The following is a 16,305-nucleotide window of genomic DNA, read 5'->3' as shown; positions in this document are numbered from 1 at the left end:
ATCCATGTATGCTCTTAAAGTTTCCAGATTCACTTAAACTCATCCCAAGCGATCCAAAAATTCCCTTGAAATCTTCAGCATTTGCTTAAAGATCATTCAAAAATCAGAACTAGCGCAGGAGGAAAACCCTTAAAAGGGAGGAAAAACACTATCGGGAGGCCAAAACACTGAAAAATCAGTGAAAAACTACATATCGGAGGCTTTAATAGTCGAGGCACAACAACCGTTAGATCTGGCCGATCAATGACCTAGATCTAAGCGGCTAATCGCAATTGGTGCTATCACAGAGGAGGTTTAAAGGTGGGCACATGACACCGCCGATCAGTGATCGTTGATGATCGGATCGGCAGGTCGCATCAGTGGGGAGCATATGTTTTGTTATATAAAGGACCGGGGAACGAGTGACGCGCGATTGCGATTTATCGCATCACAATATTGCTATCAGCGTCAACCAAGGGGAAGGGCCTAGGAACGAGCATATGTGCAACCCAATGGGCTGGACTCGACGGAATTATATGCGACAGTTGATAAATTTTGAAGCCCGTGTGAAGGCCTACTTTTAATGTATTTTTTTGTTTAAATGAAATACAAAGGAACCTTGGCAGTGCAGATAGCGATGAAGTCCAGACCCGATGGGTTTCAGAGTTCAAATATATACTGTTTCAGGTCCGCCAAAGCCAATTTCACATGTTTTTCAGTGTTTTTGGTGGATTTCCAAATACAAGGAAAACACATAGGGTGCAGGCTTTTGTGAATTGCTATGGCGACTGGGGCAAACCTAAGAGAAGAATAAACCATTTTTGAAGACCTTTGAAGTCTGAAAGGACAGAGAAGGCGAGATTTAGCAGTGATGGTTGTGTTTTCTATTTAAAATAGAAATATACATTGTTTTCAACAGAGGTCCACCACAAGGGCAGCGCTGTTCTGCCATAACAGAAGCATGCATTGTTAAATCATTGGAAGGGCCACAACATGTTGCAGCCCGAAACAGAAAGATCAGGGAGCTCAGACAACGCAACAACCACACCAACAAACATTATGGAGCATCTCTGGCACAAGAAAACTCCTAGACAGTGCAACAAGCCACCAAAAATATCTGAAAGTGGTTAATCTGCTGTCAGAAGCAAAAAAATCGCTCCCATGCTTGCCTAGAGGGTATTAAATCAGTTAGCAATGCATATCAGACAGATTAAGACTTCGAGCCCCTTAAAGCTCAGGATCATTGTAAACAGGCTATAAATAGCTATTAGTAAGATGTAATAGAGGTTCAACTTTTGGAGATTATTCCTCCTCCATTCCTTCAAGATTCTCATCTTCATTCTAGCAATATAAGCTTCTTTTGCCATTATATGTTCAATGTCCATTCTCTTTGCTATTCTATGCTTGCACTTGAACAGTTTGTTCATGTTTTCTTTTGTGTCTAAGGCCAGATAATTGTCATCTTATCTCTGTTTTGATGAATTAGATTTGCAAGCTTCTTTACTGCCTATAGCTAGCCATTCATATGTAGTCATATATGCATCTGCTGGTACAATCAATATTCTTTTTTTCTACTTGTAGCTAGCCATTTATTTATGTTTATGTATGCAATCTGCTAGTACAGTCAGTATTCTCCATCTATCCATTGAATTTATAAATTATTGAGCATTAGTGGTCTAAAGCCTTGTATTGGTGAGAGTGTTCATGCATGCCTTGAGTGAGAATAGAGCTGAAATGGTTATCTAACTTGATCCAAACCATCATTTATTCCAATAGTTCAGAGAAAAATATTGAAGATTATATGTTACCAGGCATCTCCGAGCTACAACCTAGGAGAGTTTCTTGGAGTGATAACATTGACCATTTTGAAAGGGACGTGCCATAGGAGCATCGGTTCCAAGCCTTAGATTTATCATTGAGAGCTATGCCTGCAAGATGGTGAGGTACACACAAGGATAATTTTGATGACTGGAAGGAATATCGAAGAATGATGCTATAAACATTTATCTATGCAAACACCTGACTTACTGAAAAGTACACAGGAAAAGATGATCCGCGTGAACATCTGGCTTGATGGACTAAGGCATGGGGTGAGGTACCTCAACCAGAGTGGGTGCACATCTTTATTCATACCATGGATGTTATCCCAAGGAACTGGTATTTAGAGACGAAGTTGCGACATGGGTTTGCTGATTTGGATGAAATGAAGGAGAGTTTCTTGATGACATTCAATTTTGAAGATGGGTTCGAATGCATTGATGAAGTGCTTAAGGAGATTAAAACAACAATCTTTCGAACACCCATAGAGCCTATCGCTTAGATACAACCTGATTGGAGTACACAACTACATCACATATTGGAATGTTGCAATGTTACTATGGAAGAAGACGATGAGAACCCGTGAAATATTAATATGCTTGAGTCAGATGGACAATGCTAAGTTTTTGGACCTCATGAGGAGATCCCTGATATCTCACAACCGATGTGCAAAAAACAGGTAAACATTGGCTCAAAAGTAGAACTGAAATTCGCGAACATTGGTAACTATTGGGATGAAGACATAGTGGATAAGGTCGCTGAATTATTACACGAATATCAAGATTTATTTCCAACTAAGTTCTCTGACTTGAAGGGGATAGTAAGAGATTTAGGTATGATGAAGATCAATCTAAAACTAGATGTGAAGTCGGTTAAGAAGTGCCCATATCGGTTGAATCCCAAATACAAGGAAAAGGTAAGAGAAGAACTCGATAAGATGCTCGCGGTAGGAATAATTGAGCATGTAGAAGAATTAGAATGGATCAGTCCTATGGTGGCACAGGAGAATAAAATGAAGGGTGATATCAGGATCTGCGTGGATCTACGAAAGTTAAATGCATGTGTACACAATCCATTTACTACACCTTTTATAGATGAAGTTCTAGAAAATGTTGGTGGGAAGGAAGCTTATTCATTCACATATAGATTTTCGGGATATCACCAAATTAAGATTGTGCCAGAGGATAGAAGCAAGACTACCTTCGCTATAGAATGGGGATCTTTCCAATATACAGTCATGCCTTTCAGACTAAAAAATGCTCCTGCAATATTCTCAAGGGTGGTAGTCGCAATGTTCAAGGAACTCATTCATAAATTTTTGGAAGTCTACTTCGATGATTGAACAGTGTTTGGAATAGTCAAGAAGCATGTCTCTAGTATGCACCTGATACTGGATACATGTAGAAAGTATCATATTTCCTTGAATTCGAAGAAATGAATTTTTTGCATACCTTATGGAATACTTTTGGGAAATGTTGTCTGTAAGCATGGATTGATGGTAGACCCTGCTAATATTTATGTAATTATCAATTTGGAGGCCCCTGGGAATGTAAACCAACTACGCGTGACTTTTGGTCATACTAGGTACTACATGAAGTTTATTAAGGCATATGCACAGATCACTGTGCCTATGGAGAAGCTATTAAAGAAGGATGCTATGTTTTGTTGGGACAATGCCCATCAGAAGAACTTGGATATTTAGAAGGAAAATATGGTTATGACATCAATCCTAGTATTCCCAGATTGGAGAAAGGAATTTAATGTGCATGTAGATGCGTCTTGTATAGCGTTGGGCACTATCTTAACTCAACCAGGGGAAAGCGATATTGATCACCTAATGGCCTTTGCCAGTTGCAAAAGATATAAGGCAGAGAAGAACTATTCAACCATAGAGAAAGAAGGATTGGCTATGGTTTGTGCACTACAAAAATTTAGGCATTATCTGCTAGGTGCGTACTTTAAAATGTACATAAAGCATTTTGATTTGAAGTACTTGGTCAGTAAGGCTGTGTTGGGGGGGGGATTTGTAGATGGCTTCTTATTTTCTAGGAGTATGATTTTGAAGTGATAGTTAATCCTGGGAGATTGAATGTTGGACTTGATCACCTCTCTTAGATTGAGAATGGCGAAGAGCCAACAAATATTGATGAAGGTTTGACTGATGCGCAACTCTTTGTTGTCAGAGTTGTAGATGAGCATTTTGAATACATTATTCATTTTTTATCTATTGGCGTAGCTCCTGAAGGTTATACGACACAACAAAATAAGTAATTAGTTGTCAGGGATGCAAATTTTTCTGTGATTGTAGGATACTTATATAAGATGGGATCATATGAAGTTCTACATCGATATGTGCCTGAATATGAAAGACATAGTATCCTAGCTGAAGCACATGGTGGTGTCACTGGAGGACACTATGCCAGCAAGGAAACTGCATAGAAGATTATGCGAGAAGGATTATTGTGGGCTACGGTACATAAAGATTCTAAGGAGTACTACAGTACGTGCGATGTGTGTCAAAATACTAGGAGGCCACCGCGAAGGGATGAATTGCTGTTAAATCCACAAGTCACCCTACAAGCATTTGATAAATGGGCGATTGAATTCATTGTACCTATTCATCCACTAGGGAAGAAGATAGGAGCACATTATATTATCATTGAAAAAAGTACTTAACGAGGTGGGCCAAGGCACAGTTTGTGAAGGATTGCAGTGCAGACACTACTACAAAGTTTATATTCGAGTTTATTTTGTCAAGGTTTGGATCCAAAGATTCTGATGAGTGATAGAGGTTCACACTTCCTGAATGAGACAATTGCGGCTTTAACAAAATAATTCTAGATGTGCCATCATAAGAGTACACCATATCACCCCCGGGCGAATGACACTGTCGAAGCTTTCAACAAGATCTTGGAGAATGCCCTAACAATGTTTTGAAATGTTAATAGGAATGATTAGGATGTGCGCATACCAACAGTTCTATAGGCATATAGGACGATTTGTAAGAAATTGATTGGGAAAACACCATTTGGACTAGTTTATGGAAAAGAAGCAGTGATGTTGATGGAATACATAGTTCCCAACCTCAGGATCATAGCAGTAACCAAGATGGCAAATCACGACGTCATGGAGGAGTGCCTCGTGCAACTACTTGCATTAGAGGAGGACTTCTTTTTTACTGGATTTCACCAATAGTTGTAGGAAGTTAGAGAAGAGGCGTGGCATGATCATCACATTAAGAAATGTACCTTTAAGAATGGAGATTTAGTCTTGATGTATGAAAACAAGTTTACCAAATTTCTGTGAAAGTTTCAGATGCATTGACTGGACCGTACGTCATTAAGGATATTCCGGTTGGTGGCGCAGTTTAGCTCATGAAGCTGAATGGGGAAATGTTTCTTGGAAGGATTAATGGGAGCATATTGAAGGTTTACAGGGATGATCCTGCCCCTGCGCAATGGCTACATGATGGCATGAAACTCTTAGTGCTTCTGGTAGTTGAAAGAGAGCGCATGACTATAAACTAATCTGTTGGGGAAATTTTTTATCGAAGAAGGGGGGTTGTGTGATTTTTTGGAAGATGGCACAGGTGGAAGCTGCGACAAGGTAGTTGCGCCATAAGGAGGGTTCCTACGCAACCTACCCAGAAAGTGACCATTGGAACAACTACAATTGATTTGACAATGATTCTGCCATTAAAAGGAGTGAGGGAAATGCATTTAAGGTGCAAATCTAGGAAATTCTGCCACCAAATTCGCATTTATGAGGAAGGTCTGAGGGTGAATATATAATTTGAATTTGAAATGGGTTATAAATATCACACCTCGGTCCACATTTGGACACTTTTCTTCTTGAGAATTTGCTGTGTGTTTTTGCGCTTAAAGAGATGAGTGTGTTGCTGCATGTCTGGTTACCTAAGTTGGGAGGAAGTTAAGCAAGAGTTTTTGAAGAGAGAATTAGGGAAAATCATGACTACAACACTTCCAGTCCATGCTACAACACCTAGGTTACTGAGGCCAAAGCCTACTACCTCTGCGACGGGAGAGAAAAAGAAGAAATAGCTACAGAAGACCCTCGTTCGATAATTGTCGCGGAAAATTATGACTGACCAAAGACAAAAGGGAAAAATGGATAAAAATAAGCACCTAATGGAGCCACATGACTTGGATCAAGAAGAGCTGAATGAAGGATATGAGGATATTAGCGCAGAAGCAGTGAAGCCAATTTCTCGGCTGCCACCGTATATGCCACCACAAAAGCCTACGTCAAAAGTAACTAAGGATCCAAACTCTATAAAATTTAAGGTATTCACACCATTGCTTCCGGAGGAAGTGATTATTGAAGTTGAATTATTGGCAAGGGTACCCCAACTCTGCATGAAAGATTGGGATTTGGGTGACCATGAGAAATTTCCATAGCTGGAACCCAAGAAGTATCTGAAGGCGGTGTGATATGAGGAGGCGGGCCTCACAAGACTTGAACCAATGAAATGGGCAGCCAATATTGAGTATGCATGATTGTTAAACATGTTGTACATCCTGCACTTTAGCCAAAGCATCATTAACACTATTTGTGTATGCTAGTTGTTGGCGTTGGTCCATGATGGGTGCCTCTGGTTGGGAGAGCCCATCCCGATTGATGACATGTTGATCCAGAGAATCATAATGTTGCCCTATCAAGGCACGAACCCTGCAGATGCTTTTGTGGGGAAGTCACAGGAGAAAAAGTTCACAGATCAAATGAAGAGTGAATTTGGATTGATCAAGAAGTCCCAGGGCTACTCCGTTAGCTCTATCAATGACGAGGATATGTAGTTTTCTATCTCTATCTTGGTAGGAAAGATCATGAGGAAGTGTCATGAAGATGAAGCACTGACACCAGTGGTATCCTTGGTTGTGCAACGCAGCAAGGGGGTTCAGTTCAATTAGGAAAAGTACTTGTGTTAAGAATTCCTAGATGACTTCCGCGAAGCACAGGAGGAGGGAAAAGCATTCCACTATGCATGGCTCTTATTGTTGATTGCGCTGATAGCTTGGAGGACGCCAAATGATTCACAATTCCCCACTATGGATCTGGAGTTTTGTGAGGCTGCTAGATTTGCCTCAATGTGGGCAACAAAGGACCTTGCCTACGTTATAAAAAATAAGATGTTCTGGGTGTTGTTCGAAATGGACCTATGAATGGTGATCAACCAGAAGCCAAGGTTGTCATCGAGTCTATTCATGGAATATCGGTGCATTGCTGACTTCAAGGCTGATCCACCATGTGTATATCCGTGTGAGGCATGATTTGGCAAAGAATTGGATGGTGTTTCCATTTTTTATCACAGAGGATGATATCGCCCAGCTAGTCCTTTAATGGCCGACTGACTGGCTCCTTTCGACTAGGGTACAATAGGGACTAGTAAAGATGCACCGAAGGAAAAGAAGAAGTTTACCATCGACCTAGACAAGAATACCACACAGGAACCAGAGCACGAGCAAGCATAAGAACAACACACATATGGACTCGATTAGGGTGGCTAAGACCCCTATGTAGACCCGGAGGATGTCGATTAAACATTTATTCTAAAACGGTGACAGAAGACAAGTGTGGGAGGCGCACATAAAAAACACAAATATGATAAGTCCACTAGCCCAGAGGCCACTGTCCTCACTGAGGGGGACCTTGATGAGATTGGGGATACTGTCAGGTCTATGACGGAAGATATTTGTTGGCACATTGAAGAGCAGTACCAGTCCGTATTAACGAAGGTCCAAGAGGGCCTCAAATAATTGTAGGTTCAAGTGAGCGTGGTTCAAGCAAGCCGATCTCAAGTGAGCATGGAACCAACAGGATCATGTAGTATGCATTCAGTAATCAATATATAGATCCATGTTTCACCCCTTCCTGATGGATCTTTACACTTGAATAATGCCGAAGATAGGGAGAGCACGCAATCGCTTATGAACATGAGTATTAACCTTGCAGTGCTCCCTATGAACACATTGCATGAGCTACACTAGGGTGTAGCAGATGAGCTTATGGTGCAAGAGAAATAAGCTCTCATGGTGATCAAAGATGTGAAGATCACTAGTCAGCAGATGTGCGATGAAAAGCACAAATCTCTCTAAGATCGTGATGAGGCAGCTGCGCAAAGGAAGCAACTGGAGTAGACCATTTCTAAATTATGTAGTGAGCTTCTAGAGCTCCAAATTCAATCTCAGGCCGCTTCTAAAGAAAAAGTGTAGCAACTGGCAGATGTATTCCAAGGGTTGAAGTGCAGGTGGATAAGGTTCATTTTGATCTACAGATGCAAATTACTCAGCTTCAATTGAAGCTACAACCCACCATTCTAGTAGATATCCGAGAGTAGCATGAGGCTTCCATTAGAATAGATTTCGAAAATCTTGATGCTGTAGTCAAGGAATATAGCCAATTGTTCAAAGAAACGCTGGAATTTTCGGCCTCACTGTAGGAGGACCCACAGGTGAAAAATATTGAAGTAGCAATATGAGATAAGCAACTATAGTATGATGAGATCATGGCAATGGTGCACACCTTAGAACCTATGCAATGGTTCGCCTAGTTGAAAGAAGGAACCTCCCTGCAAGCACAGATTGAGGAGATGCAGAAGAAGATGTAGATTATGAATGCAGTCATGGGAAGAAGAGGTGGGGCATATCTCATAGACTATGGAAGGCACGCTCAAAAGTCCGCAACAAATGAATTATAAAATCGACTTAGTAGCGGAAGGATCAACTACAAAAAAGTTGGTCGAAGAAGTTCGACATGCAGCAACACAATGCACAAAGGTGCTTCACCCAGTGAAGTCTTCATTCAACAGCCTGAAAGAAAATATATAGAGCATACCAGTGGAGTGAATCGAGGATGAGTCACATCTTTGTGTTGGGGGCCTATTGGGACAGGGTCCCCTAGGTCCAATTTTGACTAAGTTTTGTAAAAGCCTCTGCATTTCAAGGAGCAGAGTGCACAACACACAAGTTACTAGGAGTCAAGGGGTCTTAGGAAGGTCAAATCCCCTTAATTTTTGTATTATTTTGAGTTCTTCCCATGGTTTTTGGACCATGGTATTGTAATAGGAAAACATATATAAAGGGATTTCTTAGAAAATCTAAGGCAGTTAGATTGGAGGGGATGAGATGTTTTTGAGTTTGTAATTGTGATCTTTTGTATTCGGGTGAAGGGGAAGGCTCCTGTAGATGTATGTGAGGAGACCTTGGCAAGACCACAACTGAGTGCATGGGCCCCTGTAGCTTTGTGCGCAGGGTCTGAAAGTGTATGTATTGAAATTCTGGGATAATAAAGAATAGTTGAAGAAATTCTATATCTGAACTGTATACTTGTGTGTTTTCTGTATTTATGCTCAGTTGATTTCCATTTATCTATGAGATTGTCTTAATTACTTTGTGAATAAATGGATATACTTTTATATGTTATGTTATGCATGACTAGACTCTGAGGCAAAGTTCATAACTTTGTTTAGTTGAAAATTGCTTTAAGTTTGGGGATTTCGAGGATAAGGGTTTGTGAAGGTCAGATCAGGCCTAGAAATGAAGAAATTCCTTACTCCCACATCACATAGCCTTCTAGATGTAAAAAAATAGCTCTAGAATCCCCCAATATTACCTCGGGTGAGACTGCAGCTTGCGCTAAGCAAGTTGTTGCCGAAAGGGGCGGTAATGTAGGGTTTTGTTGGTTAGCGCAACTAACTCTGAACCTGGGTCCAAGACCCCTCAACCAATCACACTATCCTTGCACTCTAGTCTCAACTAGGTCTTTCTCTTAATTGACATGCATGAGATTCTCTTGAGGGAATCTCCAATTAATCAAAGTAGCACTTGAGGATGCACCGATGCACCATTTCACTACTAATCCTCTACTAGTTACACAAACAATTAGAACTGGTTTAACTATCTATAACTCAGTCAAACTGAGTTATCTAATTACAACTCCAATAAACTCAACATGGGCCCCTAAAACTTAGGGATCACACTTACATGACTCTAGATAGACTTCCAACTCAAAACTCCTAAGTTAACTAAGTTAATTAAACTTAATTAACTATTTACAAGTTTCTATGAGAATAGAATTCAATTTTAATTCATAGTTTAATTGAAGGAAAAATTAAATTGGAATTTCTTGTTTCCAGTTCTCAACAATGTGCTCAAAGGGAGAGAGAGAGTGTGTGTTGGGACAGGGTCCCCTGGGGTCAATTTTGTAAACAATTTTTATTACTATTGTTAAGTCTCCACATTTTGAGAAGTGGAGCAAGGAGGTTGTTAGGAGTCAAAGGGGCTTTAGGAATGTCAAAGCCCCTTAGTTTGTTAGAATTTAAGTTGTTTTATGACCCACCCATGGGTCATGGACAATGGTATTATAATAGATGATGATATACAAAGGAGTCATAGAGAGTCATGAAAGATATGAATTGAATGATGTATGAGCAAGTGATATAAGGTGGGGAAGTCTATTTCTGTAGTTAGGTGAAGGGGAAAGCTCCTACAGTTGAGTGCGTGGAGACCTTTGTAAGTATGCATTTGAGTGCATGGGCCCTTGCATCTATGTGCGCAGTGTAGAAAGAGTCTGTAATTAAAGATCTTAGCATAATAAAGGTTGTTTTGGAGCAATATCTGTGTATCTATACATTTATGTTTACTTATGAATTTACCGTGTATTCGCTCTATTTATTGCAATTTATCATAAGACATGCTTAATAGATGTGCGAAAGTGGTAGATATGGTTAATCACATGATGTTATGAATGATTAGAACACTTAGTGAAGAGTTTAGATCTGTCATCTGTAAGTTACCACAATTTCCTCCTTTCAAGGGTTAGGTTCGCGAAGGTTGGAATAAAGCCTTAGAAGTAATAGAACCACATCGCATAGTCCTTTGGATGTAGAAACCTGGTTTTAGCAACCCCCAATACTGCCTTGAGTGAGACTGTAGCATGCGCTACGCGGGTTGTTTCCAAAAGGGACGGTAGTGTAGGGTTTTGTTGGTTAGCGTAGCTAACTCTGAACTTGGGTCTAGACCCCCTCAAGTCAACAAATGCTTTCATTGCCATGATCAGGATGTATCTAAGGAATGTGTGATGTTGAATAAATGGTTCCCAACTAAGAAAGAGATCGAGAAGTGGATAGATCAGAAGTTGCATGAATTTGGAGCCCAGGAAAACTAGAATCCATGCCTGTCGAAGGAAGAGTGCTTGAATAGATACCTATATATAGACGAACATGAATTTTTTTTTTCGTGTGAATTATATGAGTGGTTGGCCAAATTGGAAAATAGTCAAGGTACGTGGAAGCTTGATAAAACTATTGTGTGGACTCCATAATTGGTAAAGTGTTTGGAAGGTTCAGAAAATAAGATCGCGAGGGCCGTCGATTATTGGATCGATAGCATTTTGGTTGGATTCATTACTAAGTTTGCGATTAATACATCTGTCAGTTACATCGAGGTTGAATGTTGGTTTTTCAAAGGACTGAGAGATAAGTATATGAAGTCCTTGAAAACTTGGATTAAGATTCTATTGTGTGAGAAATGGGTAATGATATTGAATTGATGTGGAAAACCATTCAGAAGAAGTCTAGATTCAGGTGCTAAATATAGTCCTCTGTTAGGAGCGTCTGATAGTGACAAAGAAAGTAGTAGTATAAAGACACCTCGAGGTGCACCAACAATGGTAAATCAGGGTATTGCGGGAATACCACATCCATCCACTCCACCTCCACCTTCACCTCCGCCTCACGCGCCTACACCTACACCTCCACTTCCACCTCCACCTCCACCTCCACTATTCAATATGGAAAATTCTATGAAAATAGCCATATTCAAGGGTCAGGGGACAAAAGATCCTGAACAATTCTAGCTCATAGTGGATGCTGTGTGGAAATCACAACAGATAATAGACGATGACTTGAAGAAAGCATAGTCGGTCACAACATTACAAATTAGGGCGCTAAGTTGGTATATTAAGTTTAGTACGACTCATCCAACTACGACGCTGAAAGATATGAAGGACACACTGAATAATGAGTTTAAAAAGCCTAAGTATCAAGCTTATTCGATAACTGAGGTAAAAGAAATGAAGCAGAAGGTAAATGAGTCTGCATGGGATTTCGATCAAAGATAGAAATGCCTACTACAATAGGATAATATGCAGATCATGGATGACCAACACAAGGATTGACACAATGCTTCACTGTTACCTCATTTGAGAGTTCCATTGTCACAACAAAGGATCAGAATGCAGGCTGAGGCATTGGAGATTGCTATGAACCTGGAAGCCTCACCTATTCAAGATATGATTCTGGGAGTACAACAGATTTAGTCATAGTTGGCTAGCCTACATATGGAGTTACAAAGTCTCAAAAAAGGAAAGGAAGTCCAAAATGATTCCCATGCAAAAGTATGGTGTTTGAAATGAAAAGGCCATGGTCATGACAAGGATCATTTCCCATTGTATCTAAATTACCTGGTTGGGGGAGGTCTTGCCCCCGTGAAGCTGGAAAATACTGCTGGAACGAGTATGGGGGTAGTCCCTTGGTACGCTATCTGCTAGGTTACAGGGAAACATACGACAAATAATTTTCATTTACTACAGAAGTTTGTGTAGAATCTGTTAGTGTCAGTCTTTTTAGCCTTCCTCCAGTGATCAAATATGCTCTTACAAAGTGGTCTCAGAGTGTCAAGGTCAAATTTTGTCATTTCAGTAAGTCTTCAAGCAAAATTTGGTCACTACGCATTAGATCTAGGGTTTGCTTTTATTCCTGTCAAAGTGGTCCAAATGTCGGTCCATGTCACTGTTCAGCTGAGTGTACCATCATTCAGATGGTTTTCATTATCATGTCAAGTTCCACTGGGTCATTTTACACCTTGTTCATGCTTCAGTTGCGCCTAGGTAAGGTCATTTCCCTCTCCTAGGGTTTTGAAGGCAATTTCTCTTGGACAGTCAAATCATCAGCAAAACTTGTATCCTGATGTTCATACACCTTCCCCTATCCTTAAAGTACCTTATAAAACACTTCCCATCACTGGGATCCCCCAAATTCCTCATTTTCGCACAAACCCTAGTTTCTTGCTACAACTTGGAAATTTTCTAGGTTGGACCTGTGTTTTGCCTTTTTGAACCCCTTCCCTTCACTAAATTTTTGAAATTCCACTTTCCCATACTTCTTAACATCCCTCCCTACTTCCAAGAATTTTCCCAAGAATTTAGAAGCCACTTATCCCCTTCATTTCGCTTCATTTCGACAAATCTCTTGTGCCACACATCGGGATAGGTTTTACTCCAATGATGTTTCTGAGCAATAAAAGATGAATTTGGGAAAAATGAGAGAGGTTTTTGTCCAAAACATGCCAAGGAAGAAAAACCTCCTTCAATTTTTACACAGGTGTCATGGCTCTAGAGAAATGTCAAAAATACAATCGCCTCGAGAGAATTGATGCACCTCTGAAGTGACCTTGGGAAAATCAATTTTTCTCCTAGCTTGGTTGGCCAAATGACTTGATTGATGAGTCAAATGATAACTAGACACAAATATCTTTCCAAAGAGCTATCATGAGCTCAATTTGGAGTTGAGGAAGACATTCAAAAGTTGACTACAACAGCACTTTGCCTTGAGGCAACCTCATTTGGCACATTTTGACCAGTCTTGGGAGATTTGATTTTTTGCAGGGAAAATGAACTCAAAATTGAAAAATTCTGATTGTGTTGGAAATTAGACTCAAAGAACTTTCCAAAGAGATATCTTACGCTCAATTTGGACAACGGGAAGGCCTCCAAAAGTCACCTGGAAAAAGGTGTGACGCACAGAGAGAGCGCGGCGCACTGAGAGAAAATTTCCAGTGTAAATTTACACTGGTGCGACGCATTGGGAAGGCGCGGCGCACAGGGCCAAAAGGCTTGAAATTCATTGAAATTTCTCAAAATTGCTAATGATTTGCCTAGATTTTCCAGGTAGGCTTGCTATCTTTCCATTGCATCAAATTTTATGGTAAAAGATGATGGTTAATGGGTGATAGTGGTTGCAATAAAAATTTTCAAAACCTACTTCTAAAGGATCCTCAAGCCAATTGCAGCCAGGTTTACAGTTCACTATTTTTTCCACCAATATTTTTTCTCCCTCCCATTGTTCCATTATTTTCACTAATCCCTAAATCCCTATCACCTAAATTCATTACCCCTTTCCCCTACATACTCTATCCTAAATCCTCCAACCCCACACAACAAAACCTATCAACAAATCCCAAACCCTAAACACTATTCCCATGCATCAAACCCTCAAACCCTATCCCATATTTCCCTATTTAATTTCTCCCAATTATTCCCATTCCTCAATATTTTTTCCCCTTCCTAACAATCCCTAACAGTCCCTGTTGCATTTGTTTTTTTTTCCCTTGGTGGTAGAATTTGAATACATCATCCAAAAGAGCAGTGCAAGCACAGTTTATACACAACAGCCATTTTGTCTTTGAGGTAGTTTGTCCAGCAGTCATGGCATCTGAGCATTCGTCGGACTATGAGGTAGAAACCCAAAGTGACTCTCCCTTGGAAGAACAGGGACCCCGGAGGCCTCATAAAAGTGGCAAACATGTTAGAGAAGAACCGACTACCCTCATAGAATTGCAGGCCTGCCCTTTTGCCGTCTCTTGTTTTCGGCTTCAGTCATGATATGAGTTTTGTGAAAAGGTTGCAAGTGTTCAATTACACCAAGAGTTCGCTCGCCTATTTGTTCTACATTTACATGGTACTCAAGTTACTTTGGCAGGGGTTACTTTCACACTTACACCGGACTCTATCTCATTAGCTACCATCATGCCTAATATTGGAGAGCCAAATGGAATACGAATTATCTGGAGCAGAGGAACAAATAGCTGGAGGATCAGCAAGCGATCATGGAGCTACAAAACATTCGTGAGCATCACCAAGCTGCACAAAGGAGAAGAGTTGAGCTCACATCATTGGAGCAAGAGATTAATGAGGATCGGGAGGCCAATGTCGAGAGAGTTAACATGCACTTGGAGAGGCTGTTGGACAAGGCCGACAAGGACCATGCCTTGCTGAGACACATGGCTTTCCACTACATGGCGCGAAACAAAGTGTGCAAGGCCCGAATTAGGAATTTGAAGGCGAAATTGAGGAAGGAAATCAAGAAGCAAAAGAGGCAAAGGGAGCTCGCTCGACTTCAGATATTGGCCGAAGCCTCTTTGGACCAGCATAACACTTGATAAGGAAGCTCCAGCCCAAATTTCAAGAAATTTGGGGCAATTTTGGTCACATGGCAAATTTTTGGTCACAACACAGGTTTTTTCTCCCTATGCGCCGCGCCACTGGCACGACGCTTAGGATTGGGAGCTCCAAATCACAAATGGTTTGAAATTTTGGATTCAGCATGCAAAATCACAACTACTGGTGCTTGGAAAAGAAATTTGGGCATGATTTGAGTCTCTAGGAGGTCAAAAACACTCAAAAAATGACCTCTCTGCCCCTATTTTGACACACAGGAAGAAGTCTTGGGAGAATGAAGCTTTGGAGGGGCAAATGAGCACCAAATTCAGAAATTCCACTTGGGTTGGAAAGTAGACAGGTAGGGCTTTCCAACAAGCACACTTGGGCACAATTTGGACTCTAGAAGGTACCTCAAAATCGCCTCCAAAGTGGCGTGACGTGTATAGATTTGGGTGCGACGCATATAGAGAAAAAGGCCAAAATCACTTCCGCTTCGCGACATTTCGATTCACGACTTTCTCCAAGTGGGCCCGATCATCTACACTACACTTGTTTTTGCACCTAAGGCAAAATTTAAAGTATTTCCATGAAAGGTTGGCTTCTATCCAAGTGGCAAAGGAAGGTGAGCAGTCACCCAAGCCATTTGTCATTTTTGTAACGCTGCACTTGTAACTAATGGTTGGTTTTCCACTTCCACTTTGTAATGATTCAAAAAACTCCCCAAGTCTTGGTCATTCTATTTCCTCATGGCATAGTCTATTTATTGTATGCAAACCATTTGCAAAGGGTTGGCTTGTAATTTCTGGGAGACTGTGGGAGAGAAACTCAGTTCTTCATTGTATATTTTGATAGAGGATTAATGAAAGGCAGCGACTCTGTTTCATGAGATTCATGTGGTTGTGAGTGTAGCAAATGTGTCTCTTATGTTCCATATGTATTTCGTAATGTTTCGCAGTCCATTTCATATTCATTTCCAGTGAAATTTTCTAAGTTAGATAAGGTAGAATTCATTTTTATTGCTCTACCTGTGGGAAAATTTCATGTTTAGTGTTCTTCTGTTGAAAAGGATTCATGTACTTATGCCCTTTTCACCCTCCTAAGCAATTCCTCCATTCCGCGTTATTTCAAACTAAATTGCTAGACTTTCCGCCTATCTTGCCTCACGGAGTAATCTGTGCCTTTGTATTAAATCCTCTGCTCATTGCTATCCATTGGTCCCATACCATCCCAGAAACTCAGTCATTCATAAAAAATTGCTTCTTGTATCCATAT

The sequence above is a fragment of the Pinus tabuliformis genome, chromosome 3_2 (genome assembly GCF_031772625.1).
Source record: "Pinus tabuliformis cultivar Carrire ecotype Pingquan chromosome 3_2, CPIR1, whole genome shotgun sequence".
Classification (NCBI taxonomy): Eukaryota; Viridiplantae; Streptophyta; class Pinopsida; order Pinales; family Pinaceae; genus Pinus; species Pinus tabuliformis.
Note: the sequence above shows the minus strand (reverse complement) of the source record.